General features: G+C 35.3%; 1 long non-coding RNA gene across 2 annotated transcripts; it reads left to right on the forward strand.

Annotated features, from left to right (window-relative positions):
• Window positions 1–115: 115 nt before the first annotated feature.
• LOC128222632 (uncharacterized) lies at window positions 116–27,924 on the forward strand. Of its 2 annotated transcripts, XR_008259186.1 has the most exons (13): window positions 116–178; window positions 1,351–1,418; window positions 7,723–7,784; window positions 8,061–8,168; window positions 8,624–8,708; window positions 13,131–13,297; window positions 13,738–13,866; window positions 16,951–18,220; window positions 18,492–18,626; window positions 21,574–21,634; window positions 23,012–23,146; window positions 26,094–26,154; window positions 27,582–27,924. It is a non-coding gene; the product is annotated as an uncharacterized LOC128222632 (long non-coding RNA). The 2 variants fall into 2 exon arrangements; XR_008259185.1 differs by lacking the exons at window positions 116–178; window positions 1,351–1,418 and having other exon boundaries at window positions 7,576–7,784.
• Window positions 27,925–27,987: the final 63 nt, after the last annotated feature.

Consider the following 27,987-nt stretch of genomic DNA (forward strand, 5'->3'; position numbering starts at 1 on the left):
AGGGTTTGTCGTAACAATTGGTTTTTTACCCCACATCTTAAAAAAATACCGTCTAAACCGGATATCTAAATAATTAAGATAAATGTATTTATGCGCATTTTACGACAGTTGATGTAAACAATGATTTGCATATATCAATATCATGATGCAATAACACGGACTTAACGTTGTTTTCACGGTGAGTTGAACTAAGAATTATACTTGTCATTGAAATTGAATCGTTCATACGTTGCTGTTTGGACATCATAATGACATGTAACGTTCGTTTTTACGTAATGAACAAGCTAAAGTGATGAAAACGGTATCCACATCAATTCCAAAGTGGGTGGGGAAGGTCAAAACATAAAACGTTGAAAATGCTTGTTTTATTTAGATTTGAGAAACGATCTTTTTTGGAGTTGAAACATTTATTCTTGGCGACATGTTTGGGGTTATTTAGGAGTTGAACAAATTTTACAAAAAAAGATTTTAACAGATTATGGATCAAAAAGCATTCACATTATTACGAAAAAAAACTGTCGACATAAGTATTATTATGTCAAAATGCCACAGAATACTTATCCAAGAATGTCTTGAGAGATCCCGATAATTTTTTGTCAAATAAGAATGTTATTCAGAAAAATAATGAATTTTCGCGTTGAAATTCATTTCCGGGTTACAAAAATGCATAAATATTTTTAAAAATAGCTGCAATCAACACAAATCCACAAGACATTGTTGATTGGGAAGTCCCGATAAATTTGACTCTCAAACATATTATTTTTGCTTTACGACATTTCCGGGAAAGCATAAATTTATGCTTTTTGAATAGAAATCTAATAAAATATTCTTTTCATAAAAATTTCTAATAAAATATTCTTTTCATAAAAATTGTTCATGCTTGTTATAAGTCATACTTGTTAAATATTGAACCTCATTACTAAATAGAAGTTGATTTGTTCAATATTTTAGATTTTTGGTCCTTCAATCGACTTTTTCATCGCTAAGTAGTTAAAACTAAATCTAAAAAACATTTGTTTTTCATTAAAAATCATTGTGCATGATTATGGTAAACCTGAGAAGAAAAGTGTGCCTGATGTGGGGCTCAGACTCACGTCCGCAGGAACACTAGCACGGCGCTCTTGCCAACTGAGTTAAACGGGCAGCTGGTCACACAGGCTAGACTCGTCCGCCCATTAAAGGGGCGTCTCACAGATGATAAAATAAAAATTTATATTTTTGTCATGGCAGAGTGGGGCAGATGACTCGCGAATACTTTAAGCGATAAAGATGTATGAATTAAATTACAGAAAACCACTTCAGCACAAATAATGAAATCAAATGTTTAGTAATTCATAATTTGTTTTTCAGGGGAGGGTTCCCCTCCCGACAACCATCAGATTTGGTATGTTTGACCGGGTTTCAACAAGCATAATAATGTGAGTATTATAGATTATGAACCCGGGGGAGATTTCAGCATAAAAGGCAGCGTTTCTTTTTGGCAGAATTACATGATAACACTATATAGCTACAGCGTCTTACTGGTAAAAAAAAATTACCAAGCTTTTCAGAAGGATACCTTTAGGCGAGATGAAATGTATTGACATGTCTCGCTTAAACTGGCACATATTTCCGCACAGAATTTCTTTAAGTTAACCTCTATTCAAAATTATTCAGCTGAAGGCATGTATAAGCATGCTAGACAGTTTTAGACAAACTCTTACTACAAAGTAAAAAATGACATTTAAGTAATTAATTATTTAAATGGGGTGGGTTCGGGAGGGGTTTCCCCTCACGAAAAGCAGTGTTTATAATACCTTTTTTCTTCTGCATATATGATCAGAAAATGCGGGGTTATCAGTTCAGCAAAAAACAGTGGCGTTTTTCGCAATATTTTTCAGAAGTTTTTAACTTGCTTTTAGATTAGTGGTTTTTCTTCGTGCAGTGTGCAATTTACTCTTCCTAAGGCCAGAGTTTTTTATATTTCGTTTTACGGGAGCGCCGTACCTAAATATTGCAAAACCCAAAAAAGAAAAAGATTCAAATTCCTAAATTTATTTTTATTTTTTTCCGCCGCCCGTTTCTTCGATCTCCGATAGAAAATAAAATTTAGTGTTATTTAACCTAATGCTAATTTCACAACAACAAAAATTATCGCGCACAATTTCCAAGATGGAAGCCGGCGCTTCTTGCTTATTATTTGTACTTTTGTCGTAACTCTAATTGTATTAAGTTAGATCAATTAATGAACAGTAAAAACAAAAAAGAACTTATTAAACTGGCTATATTTTGTAAATCCCTTTTATCTAATGTCAAATAGTCATTCTCCTTTAAAAACAATACGACTTATTTGTCTTAGTATTTCCTATTATAGGAAACTGTATGTAATATATGTCCACTTTGTTTATATATATATGTTTAATTAATTGTTTGTTAAAGCGTTGTTCTGATCACATGGTTGTAATAACCCATGATCTAAATAAATCTTAGAACTTATTGTTTCAAATTCAACTGAAATATGTTTCATTGTTTTGTGATATCACATGCATATTATATGCCATGATGAAAATAAAACTTGTTTATAATCATCATCTAAGCGCTTGCTAGGAAAATGGCCGCCTTTTACGAAATTTTAAAGTGGATTTAGTTTGAAGACTGACACTGTTGTTCATAAAATCAGTGCGTTTGTCATTTTGTGATATTTCGGAACGGAATTGTATTTTCTTTATACCAATGGATAAATCACTTAATTATGTCTGTGTGTAGACCTGTTTACTCGGGGATACATTGAGAATTTGAATTTGCTGTGCAGTTTTCGACTACAGAAAAAGACGAGAATGTGACATTGGATTTGGCGTGTTTGTCTAAAGGCAATAAAGTTATACCAACATATCGCATACCATTTAAATGGGCGTTGACTCCTCTTTTCATGTCACCCATTTTAAAATGGATTGTTTGTATGTTGATTAAGAAACTAAAAGCAATTGACTACTGTGAAATCTGGTAAGTTTGAGTTACATACCTTGTTGATTTTCTTGTATATCAACGGTACCCTATATCAAAGACATTTAATTTCTTCACCAAAATGATATTAATCAACATTTTAGACACAAACAATGTGCCAGATCTTATGTTTTGCCAGTGCGAGTTTCAGTGACTATTAAAAGTACTACAAAAGTATAGATGCTCCTATTAAAATCATGCATATAATTTATGTGTAATTTTTATTTAACAGTGCAACTTGTTTAATACTGTGGAGTTACAGTTGAAGAATATATTTACATTGGTGTGAATCAGTTGACTTGTGGCGTTTAGGGAGTAAAATAAATATCCAAATTAAAAAAGTTCCTTAAACGAGCATTAATTATGCACCAGTTAATTTGAACCACGGCCCCCCAGGTCCAGGGGGTATACAGGGGAGATAGAGAGAAACGGGCCATGTTTTACCTACCAGGTGGCCCCGCAGTGCCTAGTGAATGCGGTGGTTTTGTTTTTGCACCGAAAAAAGTGGTGGATGGGCCTTACCTCAGGGTGCGGGGGAATTTGGACTGGGATTTGACCAGTAGCTTGTCTCTGCAGGGCGGGGTTTTACCAAGGATTGGCTGGACTAAAAGTCAAAATATCCTCTATTCTCTGGGCCTGGGGGGGGGGGGCATGGTTACAATTGACTGGTGCATTATTGTGGCTACTTGAAAATGACATCTTTGTTTAACTCTATTGTACAGATCTATTATACAACAGGCAGTATGGAGTACAAAACAAGTGTGAACAACTTCAAAACATTGATTTTATTAATGTTTCCGAAAAAAAGAAAAAAATACGAAAAATCCATCTTATTTTTATTTATTTTTCTCGACGCTCATTTTTCGACATCTTTTTCTTATTTTATTCCCTCCTCCTGGTGCTTATTTTTGAAAAAATTCCCGTAAAACGAAAAATAAAAAAACTCTGGCCTAACTGCTGTTTCAACTTAAGATAGAATATGGTTGAGAAATATTTTCTTCTCAATTATTTCTTCAAACACCATATGAATCTATATAAATTATTTAAAAAGCGATATTGATCTTGTAAAATTAACAAGACATTTACAATGCCAGCTCTAATATAGTAAAGCATAGGCATAGCAAAATTCAAAACATTTTTATTATATATGCTTTGTGGTGATTTATAGACATTTATAAACAATAGAAAAACAATCTTTCACTGTTTCAAACATGTTGATATTTTTTTACTGTTTGAAATTTCAGCCAGCTCTCAAATAAATATTGAATGCCAGTGCTAAGAGGGCTGGGCCACAATTTGAACAACTTCATTACCAAAATAATGTAACCTTTGTATACAAATTATAATTTGTTGCCCTACTTCAATAATTATAATTGGATGCCATTTAATACACTTTTAGGGTCTAAAATTAAATTATTATGTTTGTGATAGATCGCAAAATATTTCAGTTCGTTACTCTTAAAATATAACTTTTGATTCTCACTCAGTGAAATTCATGTACATCAGGATTTTACACTAAAACAAAACAAATTCACTATTTATTCTTTCTTTCAGTTATCGCACATAGGTTATGGAAAGTTACCATCCTCTTTATTTAGATTGTCAGAAAATGTAAATGCATCTCAGTAGCTCAGTTGGTGAAGAACTCGCCCTGTTAGCAAAGGGGTCCCGGGTTCCAGCCCTGCAATTGTCATACATTTTTCTGTCCAATTGTACTTCAATGGATAAATTCAAATTCTGACAATAAATAATGACAATTTAGCAGGTGGAGCTAAGATCCTATTCATGTCATGTATTTTCATTTCTCAGTGATTGAATTTAAAGCTGCACTCTCACAAATTTACCGTTTTTACATTTTATTTTATTTTGCCTTTGAAAGAGCAAATTTTTGTGTAAATATCTGCAAACCAATGATAAAAGTTTGCTGATAAAAGATCTGATTGCAGATTTTTATATTTCCTTTAAATTATGCACCAGTCAATTGTAACCACGCGCCACCCACCCCCATCTGGGGGTATACCGGGGAATGCCGAGGAAATGGGCCCAGTTTTTACTTTCCAGGTGGCCCCGCAGGGCCGGACGACCATGGTGGTTTTGTCTTAGCGCTAAATTTGGAGATTGGGCCTTATATTGAGTCTCTGGGGTGCGGGGGCATTTGGCGGGGGTTTTACCACCAGTTTATTCCTTGTTTCCATGCATTTACACAAAAATTGGCTCGTTAAAAGACAAAAATAAGAAAGTTGTTAAATCTGTGGGAGTGCAACTTTAAGGGACACTAAATTTTACATTTGGAAGAAAAAAGAAATAGTGAAAACCACTGCTAATGGCACAATAAATACCTGTTGATTTAAAAATATTGTCAGTATATGAGTCTGTTCTTATCACATCACTTTTACATGCTAGATATTCACAATATGAACTGGGAAATAATATATTTGCTGATTTTTGGACCATCTGGTGGCCCTTTCATAAACCATCTAGCTGCCAATGTGAGTTTTAGATACATATTGGACAGTTTTATTGGAATTTATTTAGTATAAAAAAAATATGTTTCATGGCTAAAAGCGTAGTACTTACTCAGGGCTTTTTCTATAGTACCCATGGGTTTGACTTTCGGACCCATTCCCAAAGCAAAATATAAGATGTTTTTCCCAATCTTCAGAAATTTTGTTTTAGAAAGTCTTTTAAATGTACTGGTTCATTTTCAACATCCTAATAAATTATGTGATGTAAAGTTTTTTTGATAATTGTACTCAGAAATCATTGATTTTCATCACATTCAGATATATCTGTATGAAATATTATCTGTCATGATTGATTAATTGCAATAGATATTTACACCTAAGGATTGATATTTCAGCCATTTTGGTTCTATTAAAGGGAATTAAACTAATATAAAATCATTTCCTAATTCGCTGGAGACTAAGCTGTCTAAGCTTTTTCTTTTAACAGTTAATTTTCCCAATTTCAGCATTTTCACGACGCAAAATTATCCAAAATGTCTAGGGTCTTATTCCCAAATTGGGCAGAAAAAGCCCTGTTACTTAATAATGTTTTAGGAAAAATTCAATTCAAGGGACATTTTCATACACTTGAGATCTGTTTTTGTAATGATACAAAAATAAGCTGATTCTTTCATCTAATACAAAAACTAAATAATGTCTAAAAGTTCTGTCAAATGTGAGGTTGCATCTGTAAACTTCATCTTTGTTTAGGAAATCTGTGAATATAACTTTCACCACCAAGAACAATAAGTATCAATATAAGAAGTAAAAAATATTCTAGTAACTATTTCCTCATGTCAGGGATAATTCAATTAAAAAATCAAAGGAAAAAACTGTTAAATACTATCATGTTGTTGTTTTTTCTAACTTTTAATAATATTTATTCCCTGTGGTCGGTCGGTTTCACAGTCGGAGCAAAACTTAAAAACTACTGGATGGAATTGGGTTAAACTTCATACAATGGTAGAGCATAATGAGAGGAAGTGCCGTGTACAATAACCATAACTCTATTCTTGCTTAATACTGAGTTATTGCCCTTTGTTACTTTTTTTGTCTGGAGTATAACTTGAAAAGTACTGGATGAAATTCATTGGAACTTCATACAATGGTAAAGCACAATGAGAGGAAGTGCAGTGTTCAAGAACCATAACTCTACTTTAGCTAAGTACTGAGTTATTGCCTTTATTTGTTTTTTGCTGTCAATTTTTTTTTCCAGACATAACTTGCAAACTACTATATGGAACTTATTGAAACTTCATACAATGGTAAAGCACAATGAGAGGAAGTGCAGTGCACAAGAACCATAACTCTATTTTAGCTAATTAAAGAGTTATGGCCTTTAATACTTTTTTCTTGTCCCGAGCATAACTTGAAAACTGTTGGATGGAATTTAATAAAGCTTCATACAGTGATAGATCATAATGAGAGGACTTTAGTGTAGTGTATAGGAACCTCAATTCTATTTCAGCTAATTACAGAGTTACTGCCCTTTGTTATTTTTTCTTGTCTGGAGCATAACTTGAAAACTATTGGATGGAATTTAATAAAACCTCATACAGTGATAGATCATAATGAGAGGAAGTGCAATGTTTAGGAACCTCATAATGAGAGGAAGTGCAATGTATAGGAACCGCAATTCTATTTCAGCCAATTACAGAGTTATTGCCCTTTGTTACTTTTTTTGTCCGGAGCATAACTTGAAATCTACCAGATGGAATGTAATAAAACTTTATACAATGGTACAGCACAATGAGAAGGAGTTCAGTGTACATGAATCATTACACTATTTTAGCAAATTACAATGACAATAGTCCATAAAATAAAGTTGTCATTTATAGGTTGGCTTTCCAAATAGTTGACTGCAATTTCATATCAGGGCGGCGTTCAGGGGTATTAATCACCTTCAGTGATAGCTCTAGTTACCTTTCAGGTGGCCCTGCAGTGCCAGATGAATGCGGTGGTTTTGTCTTTGCGCAAAATATAGCGGGGCGGAGATTTTAGCCGGGGTTGGCTTGACCGGAAGTCAAAGTCCCTGCTATTCCCCGGACCTGGGGGGGGGGGGGGGGTTACAATTGACTGGTGCATAAATGCCAGCTTCACCAACCCAACTCGAAGCCTTTAGTGAATGTCCTTATGAAAATACGATTTTTAGTAGATGTAATTACATCAACCAGGTGAGATTTTTTTGTAGTCCAATTCCTTAATAACTTAATTTATTTGTTATTGTTTGCAACAGGTTGGAGATGGGGATGATGACGGACCAGCCAGCCGAACTCAAATTGGATTAGGCATCATGCGGTAAATTATTAGTATTTCAAAATCACTTTATGAAAATGTATCCAAACAGTAGCGGGTTTGAATCTTTTATCTTTTAAGTTTGTTTCATTCCTAAATAACATTGTTTCATGCTGGTTGTAAATTATTTCCGGTCACGGCCATGAGATTATATCATTTTCTAATAAACTATTTTGTTTGCTTTTTTATTAATTTCAGGTTTTTGACTTATCCCTCAATACTCCTTAATATATTTCAACATTCTGTAAAAGCACAACTGTATTGGTTCTTTTTTTATAGCCACCTGGTTGCTGAAGCTTGAGAGGACCTTTATGGACAAAAAATCCTATTCAAGATAGTTCTGTCTGGAATTCCATACCACCTCCAGAGAATGGAAAATGTCTTCAAGTAAGAAGAGATTCTAAGCAAGTGCATTTCTGACTCCTCCAAAATGCTTCTTTGTAGTCAATTATCTTGGAGTTGTTTAATACTCATTGCAAAATATTCAAACATAATATATTTCATCTATTTTATCTTGATCTTTGAATCCGTCAAATTACACTATGACTATCATTATGTGACTACATCAAGGTTATCAACGTTGACGTCATTTGATGTTGACGTCATTTCCTGTTCATTATATACATACAACTGATGAAGGCCGAATGGCAGAAACGTTGTTTCATAAATAAATAATTTGTGTTGAAGTTGGACTTCTTTAATTTTCACCATATGTGACCATATCAAATTTATGACTACATAAAGAAGTGTGTATGCCTCAAATGATTGTTAACTGGTATACCTTCACAGTAGTAGTTAGTACTTTTATTCTGTTAAAAACATTGCATTTATGTTATTTGCAGATTCTGATGGGCCAGCAGCCTGAAGTGGTCAAACAATTTGAAACTGGATGCAGCACAGAATCCCATATTTCAAGAGAATGCAGATGTTAGTCACCCCTGTCAAACTTGTTTGTGTGAATAATACAAAATGTGACATTTACAGCAAATATGTAATAATTGAGCAACATATAGACAATTGCAAAACTCTGTTCTGTTAATTTTGTACCATATTTAGCATTTAAAACCAGATACTTTCAGTTTTTGCTGGTTTGTTCGGTTTCTTTTATTCATGATTTTTTTTCAAGAAGACACCAGTTCGGTGTATAGTAGTTATGGTGTTTTAACTGTCAATGAAGCCAATATCACTGTATGTTGTTGAACTGATATATATGTTAAACATTGAAGATCCAGCTGTCAGTACAGAAAACATTAATTGTGCTTTTGAGAACACTGAATTTTATCAACATAATTTGGTTTATTAGGTCTTTTGGTTTATACCTGATTTTAGAAAAGCTGTTTACAATATTCATTAATTGAAATTTAGATAATTTTGATCATTAGACATTATGTTTGTCAGATTTGTCATTGCAAACAAATTATTTTAAAGTTTATTGAAAGCATCGTTAAGATAATTCTGTAATTAAAGCAGAATTGTATTTGCCCTTAAAATGTAAACAACACATTTGTTCATAATTGACATTTTGCAACTTTTTTGGTGGGGGTGTGGTGTATGTTTTTGCAACAAACAAATAAGAATATATTCTCTATTCTCACTGAGATATTTTGCAGACAATTTTCCAGAGCTGCTTGGCTACATATTGTTCATATACAATCATAATTATTAGTAATTAAATGTTTTGCCATGTTTTACCATCATATTTAAATAGATTTTTGCCCATTCAATTCTAGTTAAAATTATAATAACCCCTGCTTGTTGCATACTTCAGTGCAACATTATTGATATGTGATCATTTTTAGCTTGACTATTCGAAGAATAAGTAGAGCTATCCTAGTCACCCGAGTGTCAGCATCAGCATTACCACTTATGTAAAAGTTTGCGTACCACCTCAAATTTTTTCAAAGTCCATTGACAAACTGTTTTGAAACTTCGCACGCTTGTTCACCATCATGCTCCCAACCTGTACACAGGAGGAGGTCACTGTATCAAGCATTTTGACAGAATTATGCCCCTTTTTTACTTAGAATTTACGTGTAAGTTTGCGTACCACCTCAAATATTTTCAAAGTCCATTGACATCTGGCTTTGAAACTTTGCACGCTTGTTCACCATTATGCCCCCAACCTATACACAGGAGGAGGTAACTATCGAGCATTTTGACAAAATTATGCCCCTTTTTCAATCTACAATTTATGTTAAAGTTTGCGTACCACCTCAAATATTTTCCAATTCAATTTATGTACATGTAAATATCTCAGCACATCATGTATTGCATTGAAATCTAATATAACAGTGATCAATGCATGTTTCTCCAAAACTTTTCAATCCATACACCGAAAAGCGGCTGAATAGTCGAGCGCGCTGTCTCTGTGACAGCTCTTGTTTTTATTTATTTTCTGTTTGCAACATATTCCTCAAATGCGTTTGTGTACTTGATCTCAAATGCATAGTAGCTTTATTTAAGTTAATTAAGAAGAATAACTCTAAACTTCATATAAAATATAAAGTAATGCATTATATATAATGTATACACAATTATTGAAGATTGTTGCATATATACTAAATAAATTGCTAACAGCAACAAAACTGCTTGTTATTTAAAAAGTTTTATTAACATATACAATAAAGCATTTCCCTTTTACTCCTAGTATGTTTTACTTAGTCATTAAGTAAACTTAAAGTGTCCGGCAATAGCACTTCAAGCCCGTAGAGGCAGCGCCTTTGTTCATATTACCTTATAAAGTGATATAATCATATAAATACTACATAAAATAACAGATGACTGAGCGAAAATTAACACAGCTCTTTCCTTTCAATGACTTCAATTTTAACTTTCCCGAAGATTATTCAAATGCAGAAAACAACAAAACTAGCCAAACAAGAATTAAGAAAGAAATAGGATTTCATTAGTGCCGTACATCAGGGATTCTAAATACTTAAACAAACTCCATGGCCACACATTTGCTATAAACCCAAACGGGCTGTTCGCGTAGTACGCGCACTAGACGGGATTTATTGATATATATTAGAAGGTTGTGGAAACAGCTACAATAATGAGCGATCAGGGATACTTTTTTTATTATTTTGACATTTCTTATGTATCCCTGTAATGCTACAACTCTCTACCATTAACACCGGGCGAAAAACGATATACAGTAGTAATATTATGCATCGATGTTGAATAATAATGACAATGTCGTTCAATATATACTGACAGTGATCTAAACTGGATTGAATCACAGGCATCTGGATCATTGTTTGTCACTTAAATGTTGTTTAAAACCATTTTGGGTACATACAATGAGATAAACAACACATCTGAAAATATTTAGTGTCTTTCATATACAAAAGTGTATGTACCCAAAATGGTTTTAAACAACATTTAAGTGACAAACAATGATCCAGATGCCTGTGGATTGAATTTGTCATTAGTCGTTATTTTCACATAAACATATTCTGGGTCATGAATACCGTTATACATGTACACAACCTCTCAGATTTGTCCCAGATTTACAGATATTGCGATACTCGATAAACAATTGACACATATAAGTGTATTATGATATCTGAACATGTTGTTTTGGCATTATGACATAAATAAATATGTGTTTAATAGTAGGCAATACTATTTTCGTAGAAATTTGAATTTATAAGGGAGATATTTTCGAAATTATGGCCGAGAGGATTCCCTGCGCAAGGCCCGTTCGCTACTTTTTGCTGGGATGGTGGACGTCACGAGTCTGCCATAGTAAAAAAATTGTCAAAAGACTCGTTGACGGCCATTTAGGTGGACTAGTTGTGGAAACAGCAAACTCGATTAGCTGTCAAATTCGAAAGTTTTTTGTGTTTAAATAAATGGTGGCAATTCAACAAACTTCCGTTAACAGCAGTTGGTATGGTGTTTTACGAATTGAAACTGTTTGTTTGGAGATAATTATACAATTTTAATAACGTTAACTTTCCCTTTAATGTGATAACTGCACACCGACCACAAATAGGCACAATGACTCGATTTTTTGTGTCGCCTGAGTAGGGGTTACTGTTGTCGGCGTTGGCGGCGGCGGTCGCATCCCGTTTTCACTTGTCCGGGGCATATCTCATAAACTAATGAGTGGAATCAACTTGAAATTTCATATGTAGATAGATCTCATTGAGGGCAAGAACTTTTACTCTTGCTTCCATATTTGCAGAGTTATTGCCCTTTGTTAATTTTCATCTTTGTTAATTTTCATGCTTAGGGCAAGTGCACTGCACAATAACAGTAACTCTTGCTTTCTTAGTTTTAGAGTAATTGCCCTTTGTTAATTTTCATGCTTAAAGTTTTGTCTGGGGCATACATTGTATCTTGAAGAATATAAGAGGTATCAACATGAAACTTCATAGCTAGATAGATCTCAGTGAGGGCAAGTGCACTGCACAAGAGCTGTAACTCTTGCATTCATATTTTTAGAGTAATTGCCTTTAGTTAGCTTCCGCGTCCTGTATTCACTTGTCCGGGGCATATCTCATCAACTATTAGTGGTATCAACTTGAATTTTATATGTTGATAGATCTCATTGAGGGCAAGTGCAGTGCACAAGAACTGTTACTCTTGCTTCCATATTTTTAGAGTTATTGCCCTTTGTTGATTTTCATGCTTAATGTTTTGTCCGGGGCATAATTTTGTAGAATATAAAAATTATCAACTTGAAACTTCATATGTAGATAGATCTCATGGAGGGCAAGTGCAGTGCACAATAACAGTAACTCTTGCTTTCTTAGTTTAAGAGTAATTACACTTTGTTAATTTTCATGCTTAAAGTTTTGTCCAGGGCATATCTTGAAAAATATAAGAGGTATCAACTTGAAACTTCATAGCTAGTTAGATCTCATTGAGGGCAAGTGCAGTGCACAAGAACCGTAACTCTTGCTTCCATATTTTTAGAGTTATTGTCCTTTGTTAATTTTAAATAGAAACATGTATATTTTTTTTGCTCAATGGAATTATTGATGTCAATGCTACATAAAACTGTATTCATAAAGATTAAAAAAGTAACAGGTAAGAACATAAATGTTTTTAAAAAACGAGTATGTAGAGATACGTATCCATGAAGCTATGGATAGAGCGAAAAGATCCGTATCTATGAAGCTATGGATATATAAGAAGAAATTCGTATCTATGAAGTAAAGGGTTAAATTAAAAATGAAATGTGCCGCAGTGGAACATTAAAATGTTGAACCCATCAATTGAAACTGGCATGCCAGAGATGTGTTATTTGAGTCTGTCGTATAGGCTATATGGGCTTCAATGATTGTATAATTTGTAATTGTTGTGCATTTATGTATTATCCTTTCTTATTATTTTAAACAGGTCTGAGAGGAAATGATGAAGAACCAGCCAGCCAGCCAGCCCATCCGACAAGCTGCCCACCCGGCCGAGCTATCCTTGGTGTACCCCAACATTCCAACATGCGGAAATTTGTTAGAACATCATGATCATATAATGGAAAACAGTATCTAAACTGAAGCATAATATGAGTAAGTTTGGTCATATAAGCTCTTAAATACTGTTTGTTCCATTCCATAAAGAATTTCTTTCATGCTGTTTGTCAATCATTTCTGGCGAGGCAAACATTAGATTTCGTGAAAATTATATCAGCAATAAAACAAAACCTACTACACATTTGATGCAGAATGATGTTTTATTTAGTGTGCATATGATTTTTAGCTTATGGACAAGAAAAGCATCTACTTCAACAATCACAGCAACACAATGAGATCTATCCTTATTTGAAAGAAATATTGCTACCTTTCATAAATTCATACATATTTATTTATTCATTCATTTATTCAGTTCTATTCATTGCAAAACCCCTTAAGGCAAAATAAGTTAAAAAGTGTGTTGGTTTCATTAAGATTAGAGCCCTAAATACACTCAAAATGCCTTAACAACACTAATTTATTGTTTATTTCTATAGCCAGCCTGGTTGCTGAAGCCACAGAGGTATTTTTAAGAACAAGAACCTGTGCTGGTCAAAACGTTGTCTTGTATGATATATGATACCGGCTCTCGGCAAGGATTTCTGAGAAAGAAATACCGTTTCCAAGTAAGGAGAAATTCTAAGCATGTCTGGTTTTAATGCTTTCAAAATGCATCTGGGATTTTGGGTACTCAAACTAGTTGAGAAAACCTTGGAATTGTTAAAAACTGATAGCAAAATGTCACATGATAACTAATTTTCAAGGAAAACTTTACTTGTTCAGATTATTCCTATGTATAAGGAAAAAATGGCTCTTCAAAAATTTGCGACTTACCATTCAGTCGGTTGGTTGGTCGGTCCGTCGGTAGACCATAGCTTATCTGAGTGATATCTCAACAATTCCTGGACTTATGGTCATCAAACTTGACATGAAGGTTGGGCCTGACCAGCAGATGATCCCTTTTGATTTTAGGGCTCATCGGGTCAAAGGTCAAGGTCAGAGTGACCGTGTATGGTAAAATAATTTTAAAGCTTGTCTGAGTGATAACTCAACAATGCCTAGACCTATGGTCATCAAACTTGATACGGAAGTTGGACCTGACCAGTAGATGACCCCTATTGTTTTTGGTGGTCATCAGGCAAAGGTCAATGTCACAGTGGCCTTGAATGATGAAAGGTTGTCTGAGTGATAACTTGACAATGCCTGCACTCATGGTGCTTGACTTGTGGTTGCGTCTGACCTGTAGATGACCTCTATTTATTTTAGGGGTCAAAGGTCAAGGTCATAGTGACCTTGAACGAAAAAAGCTTGTCTTTGTGATAACTTGACAATGCCTATGGCCCTCATAACTTGAAATTTAGGTTTTTTGTGACCAGCTGATGACTCCTATGGATTTTGAGGTCATAGAGTCAAAGGTCATAGTCATAACACACTCTATCCTCACACTTTGAATGGTCATAATCTTAAAACTGCCTCGACTGCATTCAATGTCAGTGAAAAATCAGCTGTCATTTAGGTCCATGCATATTTCATTCAATTGTCCATATAATCCTGACAACATGGCCTTTGTGTGATCTGTTTAATGATTCATTAAATACTTCTATTATGCCGTCAAGTTGGAAGTGTTCAAATGTTTGTGCAATTTTCAAAAAGGGTGATCCTTCAGACCCATCAAATTATCGTCCAATATCACTCTTAAATACTATGGAAAAGGTCTTTGAACGGATTATATTTAAACATGTCTTTAACTTTCTCCGTGATACTCACTTCTTTACATGTTTTCAATCCGGTTTCATTTCCGGTGACTCTACCGTTAATCAACTAACATATATCTATAATAAGTTCTGCCATGCCCTTGACGAAGGTCTTGAAATAAGAGTTGTTTTCTTTGATATAAGTAAAGCTTTTGACAAGGTTTGGCACCGTGGCCTTTTGTACAAACTCGAACATGCAGGCATATGTGGTTCACTTCTTTCTTGGTTTTCAAATTACTTGGAATACCGTCGACAAAGAGTGGTTATTCCAGGAGCCTCTTCATCATTTTCTGAGATTAAGGCTGGTGTACCCCAAGGCTCTATTTTAGGCCCCTTTTGTTTCTTATATACATTAATGTGAATTGTAAATGATGTCAATTCTAACATCAATTTATTTGCTGATGATACTAGTCTATTTGTCATAGTCGAAACACCCCAAGTTGCAGCTGAGCAACTACAGTCCGATATCAACAAGTTGTCTCATTGGGCTGACAAGTGGCTTGTGAAATTTAATCCATCTAAATCCGAATCTATGGTGCTAACCAAAAAAGATTAAAGCCCCTTCATCCTTCTTTGCAAATGTTTGATACAGTGATACCCTCTGTTGAATCCCATAAACATCTCGGAATACATATATCTGAAGATTGTAGTTGGCATGTTCATGTTGATTATATTAAAGATAAAGCTTGGGCTCGGATCAACGTGATGAAACGGCTAAGATTTCAATAAGACAGGCGATCTTTAGAAGTTATTTATTTATCTTTTGTCAGACCAATCCTTGAATATGCAGACGTTATTTGGAGTAATTGCACCCAACATGAAAAGGATGAATTAGATAAAATCCAGACCGAGTGTGCCAGAATTGTAACTGGTTGTACACGTTTGGTTTCCTTATGTCTTCTCGAAGTTGAAACTGGCTGGGAAAGTTTACAAACTAGGCGCGAAAAGCACAAACTTCTCCTTTTCTTTAAAATGAAAAATGGGTTCACTCCTGATTATCTTTCAAACTTGGTCCCCCCAACAGTAGGGCAAGTATCAACAAGATCTCTCAGAAATTCATCTAAAATCTCCATTCCTAGAACTCGCACATCATTGTATATGAACTCTTTCCTTCCTTCGGCTATCTCTTCCTGGAATAGTCTTCCAGCTGAGGCATCTTCTTTAGATACCGTGTCTGGTTTTAAAGAGTATCTCAAGTCAGTTAGTTCTAAATCTAGCAAGTTATTCTATTATGGGAAGCGTAAGCTTCAAGTCCTACATACTCGTTTACGAACGGAATGCAGCTCATTAAACCATCACCTTTATTTGAAAAACATTGTATCTTCTCCACTCTGTATTTGCGGACGCCAAGAAACAACATATCATTTTCTTCTTTTATGTCCACTCTACTCCGATCATAGACTTTCTCTGATCGACTCAGTGGAAGCACTGACTGAAGTAACTCTTCGTTCACTATTGTATGGTGCTGACACCCTGACTGATGAACAGAATTTCAAACTGTTTGATGCAGTCCACCAATATATTCACTTAACAAAAAGATTTGATTAATCGACTCCAGTTTAAATCCATCCTATGACTATTACTCTGCCTTTCTTCTTTCCTTCTCCTATCTCAACATAGCTTATCATTATCTTCTTTTGCTTTTTTTTTCATTATCTGATATTAAATTCCTTTAAATTTGAAATTTTACCACCGTTCTATCTAAAATCATCTTACTACTCTGAGAGCTATCATATTAATCCTTTATTTAGTAAAACCTGTATTTAATACTATTGCAAATAACCATTCAAGGAAAGGAACTTTATTAGTTAATTCTACCGTTCCAATCCTTTATTTTATATGTTTGTAACAAATGCTGTATTGTTGTTTTTCTGCATAATAAATATGTTTAAACTAACATGGCGCTCAGGGGGGCATAATGTTTGACAAACATCTCTTGTTTTTTATTCATTCCAGCTGGCACCCCTTTCAGTGGAGACCAGACAATCAGAGAAGCACCTCCTGGCAAACTGGGCAGCAAGTGGGGGCAACACAGACTCATTTAAAAAATAGGATAAGTTTATCGGTTAAAACATTCTCATTTTTCCGTGACGTGAAATATTTCAAATGAGACACAAATATTGTTTGGAACATTTATGCAGTATTGTGCTGCTCCAAATGGGTTTTCTTGTAAGGCTCAAAGAGAATTGTTTGTTTCGGATAAACCGACTCTACCTGATGAAAGCCGCTGACCCACAATGATCTTTTCCATATTTAAGGAAATGGTGGCAGGCCATTTTGATAAAGGAATTGTGTGATTTGGCAGAGAGAGGATGATCCCTGTGTGTTCTAACTTGTTTCCAAACCTTTTATTCAATGAACCAATGGACATTATACATGAATGGCTCCATGTACTAATTGTTTTGAGGAAAATCTCCTCTAAAAAAAAAAAAATCCCTAGAGAATTTCAAAAAATACCATACAAAAACATAAACATAAACTGACATTATTTTTTGACAGAATAAAGCTCCATTACAAAAGCAATATTATATTAGTGACATTTGCAAGAAAAAGCGCCATTTGCAAGAAACTGATCTTGACATTAAGTACATGTATTATATGAGTGACGTAAGCAAGAAAAAGCGCCATTTGCAAGAAACTGATCTTGACATTAAGTACATGTATTATATGAGTGACGTTTGCAAGAAAAAGCACTATTTGCAAGTCACTGTTCTTGACATTAAGTACATATAAAAAATGTCCTTCCTAATCTAACTAGTAGTTTCGGGGATGTTACCCTAAACATATATATTTATGCTACCCTATTGCATGAATGGGGGATACATATAGTTTTTGCCCTGTTCGTCAGTCAGTCCAGGTGTCAGTAGGTCACACTTCCTTTCCACTCAGTATCTAAAGAACACTTATGCCCAGGAACTTCATACTTGGTATGTAGATTTGTCATGATTAGTAGATGACCCCTATTGATTTTGAGATCAGTTGGTTAAAGGTCAAGGTCACTGTGAGCCCCGCTTGAGCCCTGGAATTTCATACTTGGTTTGCTAGTTTGTCTTGATTAATAGATGACTCCTATTGATTTGAGGTCAGTTGGTCAAGGTCACAGTGAACTTCAGGTGGAAAAACTATTTTTTGTCACAAGACAGAACGTGACACTTCTTTCAGCTCAACAACTAAAGAAAGCTTGGAAGCAGGACCTTCATACTTGGACCCAGGAACATCATACTTGGTACGCGGGTTGGTCATGACAACCAGATGACCCTTATGTTTGTTTGTCTCCAGTCTAAAATTAATAAATTATATTCATCATTGATTATTTCTCACCTTCAACTTTTTAAAACATTGTGTGGTAATTTCAGGGATGATCAAGGTCATGATTAATTCTGAATTCACTATTGAGAGTTTTCAATTTGGCATTAAAATAGTAATTCGAAATGGAATTAGATAGCTTTGGATTTTGTGTGTGTTATCATCCTTTCATTTTGTGATGCATGTTTCAGAGTGTTGCAGTACCAGTACAGAGTATTGACCCAGTGGCCATCCTACACAAAGGCACACCTTTATAGCTGTATACCGCAAACAATGTCGGTCTTCTTGGCTTGTCCACAGCATTCCTGAGCCAGATAACGATTAAGGTTTAAAATGTTCTGTTCTGATAAAGGTTGGAAAGCGTAAAGCTACACTCTCACAGATTTTTGAGTAAATTTCTGAAAACCAATGATATAGGATTACTGACAAAATATCAGATCGTAGATTTTCATATTTCCATTCGAAAATTAATGTTTTATGGCTTGAACCGTTACTAATGGTTTAAGAAAAATGCATAAAACATCAATTTTTGTACTTGAATATAAAAAATGTGATCTATTTTTTTGTCAGCAGTCTTATATAACTGGTTTCCATGCATTTTCGCAAATATTGGCTCGTTCCAAGACAATAAAATAAAATAAAAGTTGTTTAAACGATATATCTGAGAGAGTGCAGCTTTAAAAAAAGTTGAGTTTTGATAATTGTTAGAATAGAAAGTTTAAAATGAGAATTCTTTTATTGGTTAAAATAGAATATGTATTTTTAATTTTCAGTTCTGATAACGGTTTGAATGTACAGTTTAAGATATTCAGTTCTGATAATGGCTTGAAATATGAAGTGTTGAGTTTTGATAATGATTTCAATATGACATTTAAAATGATCAGTTCTGATAATGGCTACAGTAGGTAGTTTTTGTTCAGTCCTGATGAAAATATTATGAAAAGTAATCAGTTTTGCTTTAATTGCCTGAGCAACCCTCACGAGGTGTCTGTCTGAATCGAGATCTTGGTGTCATCTGCGTACATGACAACATAACACATCAGTATTTGCTACCGTTGACAGACAATTCTGCCATACAGAACAACACTGGAAGTTCAAGTAAGCCAGCGTACTTGCACCACCAGTAGTTACAGTAATTCTACCTGTCCTACAGATGAAGCTATGGCCATATTGTATTCATCAACAAAGACATGTCATTCAGACTCCTTGCTCAAGTAAGCTTAAAGTATTTCCATTGTGGCAAATATTCTAATGGTTGAGAGAGCTCAGAGATCCTTCATATCACAGAAGTTTGCCGATAGACTGCAACTACAATCTCAAAGACGGAACTGGGATGTTATTCAATGAGCAACTTAGATGGAACTTAAAATTTATGATCAGAATCTAACTGTTTTGATTGGCCTGTATATTTAGCTGACCAATTAGCTGAATGCATCACTGAGGCATGTCTAAGGATAAGGATAAGATCAATATTGAATACTGGCCCTGATGTCATTCACCCGTCATTGTTCAGTGACGGTTACCCTGCACATACAGTCCATCAACTTGATACCCCAACAGTGAACATAGTTGCAGATAACAGACTTATGGTCCAGTCTGTGTTTTAACTGTCATTAATGGTCTCAATAGATTGCAATCCCCAACAACAACAGATTTTGAAAATCCATACTGAATTTGCCATATCTCAGTGGATTGAAGCTGGCTCATCCAGTCACCATGGAAACTACTTAAGATATTTCCATCTTGATTGGAGATGAGTTTAATTGGAAAATTGTAAGTGATAAGACCATCAGAGGTGACATCTCTACTGCGATGAGCTCCCTTATTGTGTACTTTATGACCGGCCCAACACTGTCACAGCCATGGAATTATCCTTCAACGGTCACAGATGTCAAAGCAACGCTTGTATCAGAGACCACAGATTTTGGTACATTGAAGCACGGGGAATTCCACCAGAAGAAAGCAAGGACACATTTTCTATCTGAAAGACTACCAAGAAAACTGTTTGACATTCACTGATGGCAAAAACACAGCAAAATTGCCATGGAAAACAGATCATGAACAGCTGCCAGATAATGATAAAATTACGAAGAATTCTTTTGTACCTGCTTTAAAGTAACAGAGAAGTCCTACAATGCACTGGACCATCCATTACTTTAATTTATGAGAGTCAATGAAAAGTCTCTCTTCTTTTTCACGGGCGTAGACTTTACCAGAAGCTTACATGTGAAAGAGAGGCATGGACAGCAACCAAAAGTTTACATTTGTCTGTTTATATGTGCAAACACTACAGCCGTCCATTTAGAAATAATAACCGATCTCACTGAAAAATCTTCTGCTGGCTTTCAGATGTTTTGTAAGCATATTATCATTGCCCAGACTAACGATCTCCGATAATGCCACCACCTGCAAGCTGATGCCAATCAGATAGAAGACTTTTGCATCATAGAATCTCCAAACTGCCCTTCCACAGAAAGAGAAACAGGAGCAGTTCATTCTAAAATGAAAACCATAGTATGACAGTTGTTGGGAAAGACTCATTGATGTTGCCTAGACAACAATAAAGAAAATACTCGACATAGCTTCCATTGATCTCCAAATGCTACAAACAGTCATTACGGAAGATGAGGCTATGAACAAGCGGCTGTTAACCTACAGATCTTGCTTTAGAGACACACTACAAACCCACTCACCTTAACAACACTTGCTAGGCCTTTTGAAATCTCGATGCTTTATGAATTGTGCCCAAGATCCATGTTAAATAGTATTTTCTTGGTGGAGTAGTGTTTCTTTGTATTGTTGCTATCATCAATTCAGTTATGAAGTATTAGCTAGTTCTGTAGGACCATACCAGAGATTTATTGCATAGAGCAGTTACATACGATCTAGTTTTAAACAAGACTTTCTGATAAATTTTACTTTCCCAATCACTTTGAATGCTACACTTAATAAATCTACCTGTTGTTACTCATGTAAACGAAATAGAAAAAATGTAGGACATTTTGCTAAGATAATCTGGTAATTATATTCATAAGGCAGTTTCATTGGTGCCGAACAGAAACCTCTTTGAAAATTTTAGCCAATAAAGTTGTTGTGTTTTCTTTTATTTTTTGTAACGAAACCCCTGTATGAAATTGTGGGATATTCAATTGTCACATGCAATATCTGATTACATTTGAAAGAGAATTTTCTCCCTTACCTCATTCACAGTTTTTAAACATTAACAATTTATTCTGCCTTTACTTTAATGTTTTCCTCATTGTAACATTTCAGACACAGCTCATGGAGCAGTGCCTTCCACAACCAAAAGGGCTGTCAAGAGGACTGGAGGCCTGTAAGTTATCTTTCTTACTAAGCAACCATACTTTATGCCGTAACCAAGAGGGCGTTCACGAGGACTGCATTCTTGTAAGTTATCTTTCTTACTAAGCCACAATACTTTATGCCAGTGATCTTTTCCATATTTAAGGAAATGGTGGCAGGCCATTTTGATAAAGGAATTGTGTGATTTGGCAGAGAGAGGATGATCCCTGTTTGTTCTAACTTGTTTCCAAACCTTTTATTCAATGAACCAATGGACATTATACATGAATGGCTCCATGTACTAATTGTTTTGAGGAAAATCTCCTCTAAAAAAAACATTGACTCTAGAGAAATTATCAAAAAAATACCATACAAAAACATAAACATAAACTGACATTATTTTTTGACAGAATAAAGCTCCATTACAAAAGCCATATTATATGAGTGACGTTTGCAAGAAAAAGCGCCATTTGCAAGAAACTGATCTTGACATTAAGTACATGTATTATATGAGTGACGTAAGCAAGAAAAAGCGCCATTTGCAAGAAACTGATCTTGACATTAAGTACATGTATTATATGAGTGACGTTTGCAAGAAAAAGCACTATTTGCAAGTCACTGTTCTTGACATTAAGTACATATAAAAAATGTCCTTCCTAATCTAACTAGTAGTTTCGGGGATGTTACCCTAAACATATATATTTATGCTACCCTATTGCATGAATGGGGGATACATATAGTTTTTGCCCTGTTCGTCAGTCAGTCCAGGTGTCAGTAGGTCACACTTCCTTTCCACTCAGTATCTAAAGAACACTTATGCCCAGGAACTTCATACTTGGTATGTAGATTTGTCATGATTAGTAGATGACCCCTATTGATTTTGAGATCAGTTGGTTAAAGGTCAAGGTCACTGTGAGCCCCGCTTGAGCCCTGGAATTTCATACTTGGTTTGCTAGTTTGTCTTGATTAATAGATGACTCCTATTGATTTGAGGTCAGTTGGTCAAGGTCACAGTGAACTTCAGGTGGAAAAACTATTTTTTGTCACAAGACAGAACGTGACACTTCTTTCAGCTCAACAACTAAAGAAAGCTTGGAAGCAGGACCTTCATACTTGGACCCAGGAACATCATACTTGGTACGCGGGTTGGTCATGACAACCAGATGACCCTTATGTTTGTTTGTCTCCAGTCTAAAATTAATAAATTATATTCATCATTGATTATTTCTCACCTTCAACTTTTTAAAACATTGTGTGGTAATTTCAGGGATGATCAAGGTCATGATTAATTCTGAATTCACTATTGAGAGTTTTCAATTTGGCATTAAAATAGTAATTCGAAATGGAATTAGATAGCTTTGGATTTTGTGTGTGTTATCATCCTTTCATTTTGTGATGCATGTTTCAGAGTGTTGCAGTACCAGTACAGAGTATTGACCCAGTGGCCATCCTACACAAAGGCACACCTTTATAGCTGTATACCGCAAACAATGTCGGTCTTCTTGGCTTGTCCACAGCATTCCTGAGCCAGATAACGATTAAGGTTTAAAATGTTCTGTTCTGATAAAGGTTGGAAAGCGTAAAGCTACACTCTCACAGATTTTTGAGTAAATTTCTGAAAACCAATGATATAGGATTACTGACAAAATATCAGATCGTAGATTTTCATATTTCCATTCGAAAATTAATGTTTTATGGCTTGAACCGTTACTAATGGTTTAAGAAAAATGCATAAAACATCAATTTTTGTACTTGAATATAAAAAATGTGATCTATTTTTTTGTCAGCAGTCTTATATAACTGGTTTCCATGCATTTTCGCAAATATTGGCTCGTTCCAAGACAATAAAATAAAATAAAAGTTGTTTAAACGATATATCTGAGAGAGTGCAGCTTTAAAAAAAGTTGAGTTTTGATAATTGTTAGAATAGAAAGTTTAAAATGAGAATTCTTTTATTGGTTAAAATAGAATATGTATTTTTAATTTTCAGTTCTGATAACGGTTTGAATGTACAGTTTAAGATATTCAGTTCTGATAATGGCTTGAAATATGAAGTGTTGAGTTTTGATAATGATTTCAATATGACATTTAAAATGATCAGTTCTGATAATGGCTACAGTAGGTAGTTTTTGTTCAGTCCTGATGAAAATATTATGAAAAGTAATCAGTTTTGCTTTAATTGCCTGAGCAACCCTCACGAGGTGTCTGTCTGAATCGAGATCTTGGTGTCATCTGCGTACATGACAACATAACACATCAGTATTTGCTACCGTTGACAGACAATTCTGCCATACAGAACAACACTGGAAGTTCAAGTAAGCCAGCGTACTTGCACCACCAGTAGTTACAGTAATTCTACCTGTCCTACAGATGAAGCTATGGCCATATTGTATTCATCAACAAAGACATGTCATTCAGACTCCTTGCTCAAGTAAGCTTAAAGTATTTCCATTGTGGCAAATATTCTAATGGTTGAGAGAGCTCAGAGATCCTTCATATCACAGAAGTTTGCCGATAGACTGCAACTACAGTCTCAAAGACGGAACTGGGATGTTATTCAATGAGCAACTTAGATGGAACTTAAAATTTATGATCAGAATCTAACTGTTTTGATTGGCCTGTATATTTAGCTGACCAATTAGCTGAATGCATCACTGAGGCATGTCTAAGGATAAGGATAAGATCAATATTGAATACTGGCCCTGATGTCATTCACCCGTCATTGTTCAGTGACGGTTACCCTGCACATACAGTCCATCAACTTGATACCCCAACAGTGAACATAGTTGCAGATAACAGACTTATGGTCCAGTCTGTGTTTTAACTGTCATTAATGGTCTCAATAGATTGCAATCCCCAACAACAACAGATTTTGAAAATCCATACTGAATTTGCCATATCTCAGTGGATTGAAGCTGGCTCATCCAGTCACCATGGAAACTACTTAAGATATTTCCATCTTGATTGGAGATGAGTTTAATTGGAAAATTGTAAGTGATAAGACCATCAGAGGTGACATCTCTACTGCGATGAGCTCCCTTATTGTGTACTTTATGACCGGCCCAACACTGTCACAGCCATGGAATTATCCTTCAACGGTCACAGATGTCAAAGCAACGCTTGTATCAGAGACCACAGATTTTGGTACATTGAAGCACGGGGAATTCCACCAGAAGAAAGCAAGGACACATTTTCTATCTGAAAGACTACCAAGAAAACTGTTTGACATTCACTGATGGCAAAAACACAGCAAAATTGCCATGGAAAACAGATCATGAACAGCTGCCAGATAATGATAAAATTACGAAGAATTCTTTTGTACCTGCTTTAAAGTAACAGAGAAGTCCTACAATGCACTGGACCATCCATTACTTTAATTTATGAGAGTCAATGAAAAGTCTCTCTTCTTTTTCACGGGCGTAGACTTTACCAGAAGCTTACATGTGAAAGAGAGGCATGGACAGCAACCAAAAGTTTACATTTGTCTGTTTATATGTGCAAACACTACAGCCGTCCATTTAGAAATAATAACCGATCTCACTGAAAAATCTTCTGCTGGCTTTCAGATGTTTTGTAAGCATATTATCATTGCCCAGACTAACGATCTCCGATAATGCCACCACCTGCAAGCTGATGCCAATCAGATAGAAGACTTTTGCATCATAGAATCTCCAAACTGCCCTTCCACAGAAAGAGAAACAGGAGCAGTTCATTCTAAAATGAAAACCATAGTATGACAGTTGTTGGGAAAGACTCATTGATGTTGCCTAGACAACAATAAAGAAAATACTCGACATAGCTTCCATTGATCTCCAAATGCTACAAACAGTCATTACGGAAGATGAGGCTATGAACAAGCGGCTGTTAACCTACAGATCTTGCTTTAGAGACACACTACAAACCCACTCACCTTAACAACACTTGCTAGGCCTTTTGAAATCTCGATGCTTTATGAATTGTGCCCAAGATCCATGTTAAATAGTATTTTCTTGGTGGAGTAGTGTTTCTTTGTATTGTTGCTATCATCAATTCAGTTATGAAGTATTAGCTAGTTCTGTAGGACCATACCAGAGATTTATTGCATAGAGCAGTTACATACGATCTAGTTTTAAACAAGACTTTCTGATAAATTTTACTTTCCCAATCACTTTGAATGCTACACTTAATAAATCTACCTGTTGTTACTCATGTAAACGAAATAGAAAAAATGTAGGACATTTTGCTAAGATAATCTGGTAATTATATTCATAAGGCAGTTTCATTGGTGCCGAACAGAAACCTCTTTGAAAATTTTAGCCAATAAAGTTGTTGTGTTTTCTTTTATTTTTTGTAACGAAACCCCTGTATGAAATTGTGGGATATTCAATTGTCACATGCAATATCTGATTACATTTGAAAGAGAATTTTCTCCCTTACCTCATTCACAGTTTTTAAACATTAACAATTTATTCTGCCTTTACTTTAATGTTTTCCTCATTGTAACATTTCAGACACAGCTCATGGAGCAGTGCCTTCCACAACCAAAAGGGCTGTCAAGAGGACTGGAGGCCTGTAAGTTATCTTTCTTACTAAGCAACCATACTTTATGCCGTAACCAAGAGGGCGTTCACGAGGACTGCATTCTTGTAAGTTATCTTTCTTACTAAGCCACAATACTTTATGCCTTAACCAAGAGGGCTGTCAAGAGGACTGGAGGCCTGTAAGTTATCTTTCTTACTAAGCCACAATACTTTATGCCTTAACCAAGAGGGCTATCAAGAGGACTTGAGGCCTGTAAGTTATCTTTCTTACTAAGCCACAATACTTTATGCCGTAACCAAAAGGGCTTGCAAGAGGACTGGAGGCCTGTAAGTTATCTTTCTTACTAAGCCACAATACTTTATGCCGTAACCAAGAGGGCTGTCAAGAGGACTGGAGGCCTGTAAGATATCTTTCTTACTTAGCTACACTACTTATGCCGTAACCAAGAGGGCTTGCAAGAGGACTGGAGGCCTGTAAGTTATCTTTCTTTCAAAGCCACATTATCTATTGCCGTAACCAAAAGGGTTGTCAAGAGGACTGAAGTCTTGTAAGTTATCGTTTTTTGAAGCCACAATATTTACTGCCATAAACAAAATGGCTGTCAAGGGAACTGTAGAATTGAAAGTTATCTTTCTTTCGAAGCCACATTATTTACTACCATAACCAAGAGGGCTCCCAAGGGGACTGTAGAATTGCAAGTTATCTTTCTTTCTAAGCCACAATATTTATTGCTGTAACCAAGTGGGCTGTCTTGAGGACTGTAGTCTTGTAAGTTATTTTTCTTTCTAAGCCACAATATTTACTGCCATAACCAAGAGGGCTGTCAAGGGGACTGTAGAATTGTAAGTTATCTTTCTTACTTAGCCACAATATTTACTGCTTTAACCAAGAGCACTGACAAGAGGACTTCCATTTGTCTTGAGAGCCAATCTGAGAGTCCCAAGCATAGATATGTGCACATATTCAAAATAATGCATTCTGCTGATGCACATGTTGAAGAAAAATGAATCCTCAGGGGAAAAAAAGGAGTATAAAACTTGCAATGAGCAGCAAAGAGAATCACTGTTACTGTCGCTGATATTGTGTACTTTGACAGTGTACTTTGACACAATAATTGTTTGATTCACCTTCTGTAAACCCGAAATTAAGTAATACAAATTGATTTCTGGGTTCATCTATCAAAACTAGTGTAAAAACTAAGTAATGGTTAATGATTGTTAAGGGATAATTTAACTCGTGTTTTTTCTTCTCATAGATGGAGATCTTTTTAAGATTCCTTAACATGGTGTACTATACACATTTCAATTGATATTTAGCAGTGGATTTCAGACAACTGTGTGAGGGAAGGTAGCATATGCATGTCTCTTTTGCAGGTTTAAATTTACTTAATGCTTTGAAAGTGAACAGCCTATCTTGGCTACAACTCCAGCTGACAACATTGTCATCCTTTTCACCAGTCATTATGGCCTTCAGCTGATGGTCAGCACGAGTAAGCCCAGATGTGGAGTTTTGCCTACACACGGCAAAATGTGCGAATATGGAGACTGGAGGAAAACGCAGCCATGGTGATAAGCCCAGCCAGATAATGTATGGGGACACATCTATCGACAACACAGACATGTACACTCATTTGGGTATCTTACAGTCGCCCATTTGAAAACTACCATATAATATTGATGATGTCTGACAATGTGTTGGATGAATGTTATTTTAAATGCCCTTTTCATGCGTTACCTTGTCATGTGCATCTTTTATCATTTTACTGGGTTATATACTTACATATTGTGTCTTATGCAAATATTCAGAATTGAATGGAGGCAATAGAAATATGTAATAAAATGTTTGTAATAAATGGCAACAAGA

This window comes from Mya arenaria, chromosome 16, assembly GCF_026914265.1.
Source record: "Mya arenaria isolate MELC-2E11 chromosome 16, ASM2691426v1".
Taxonomy (NCBI): Eukaryota; Metazoa; Mollusca; class Bivalvia; order Myida; family Myidae; genus Mya; species Mya arenaria.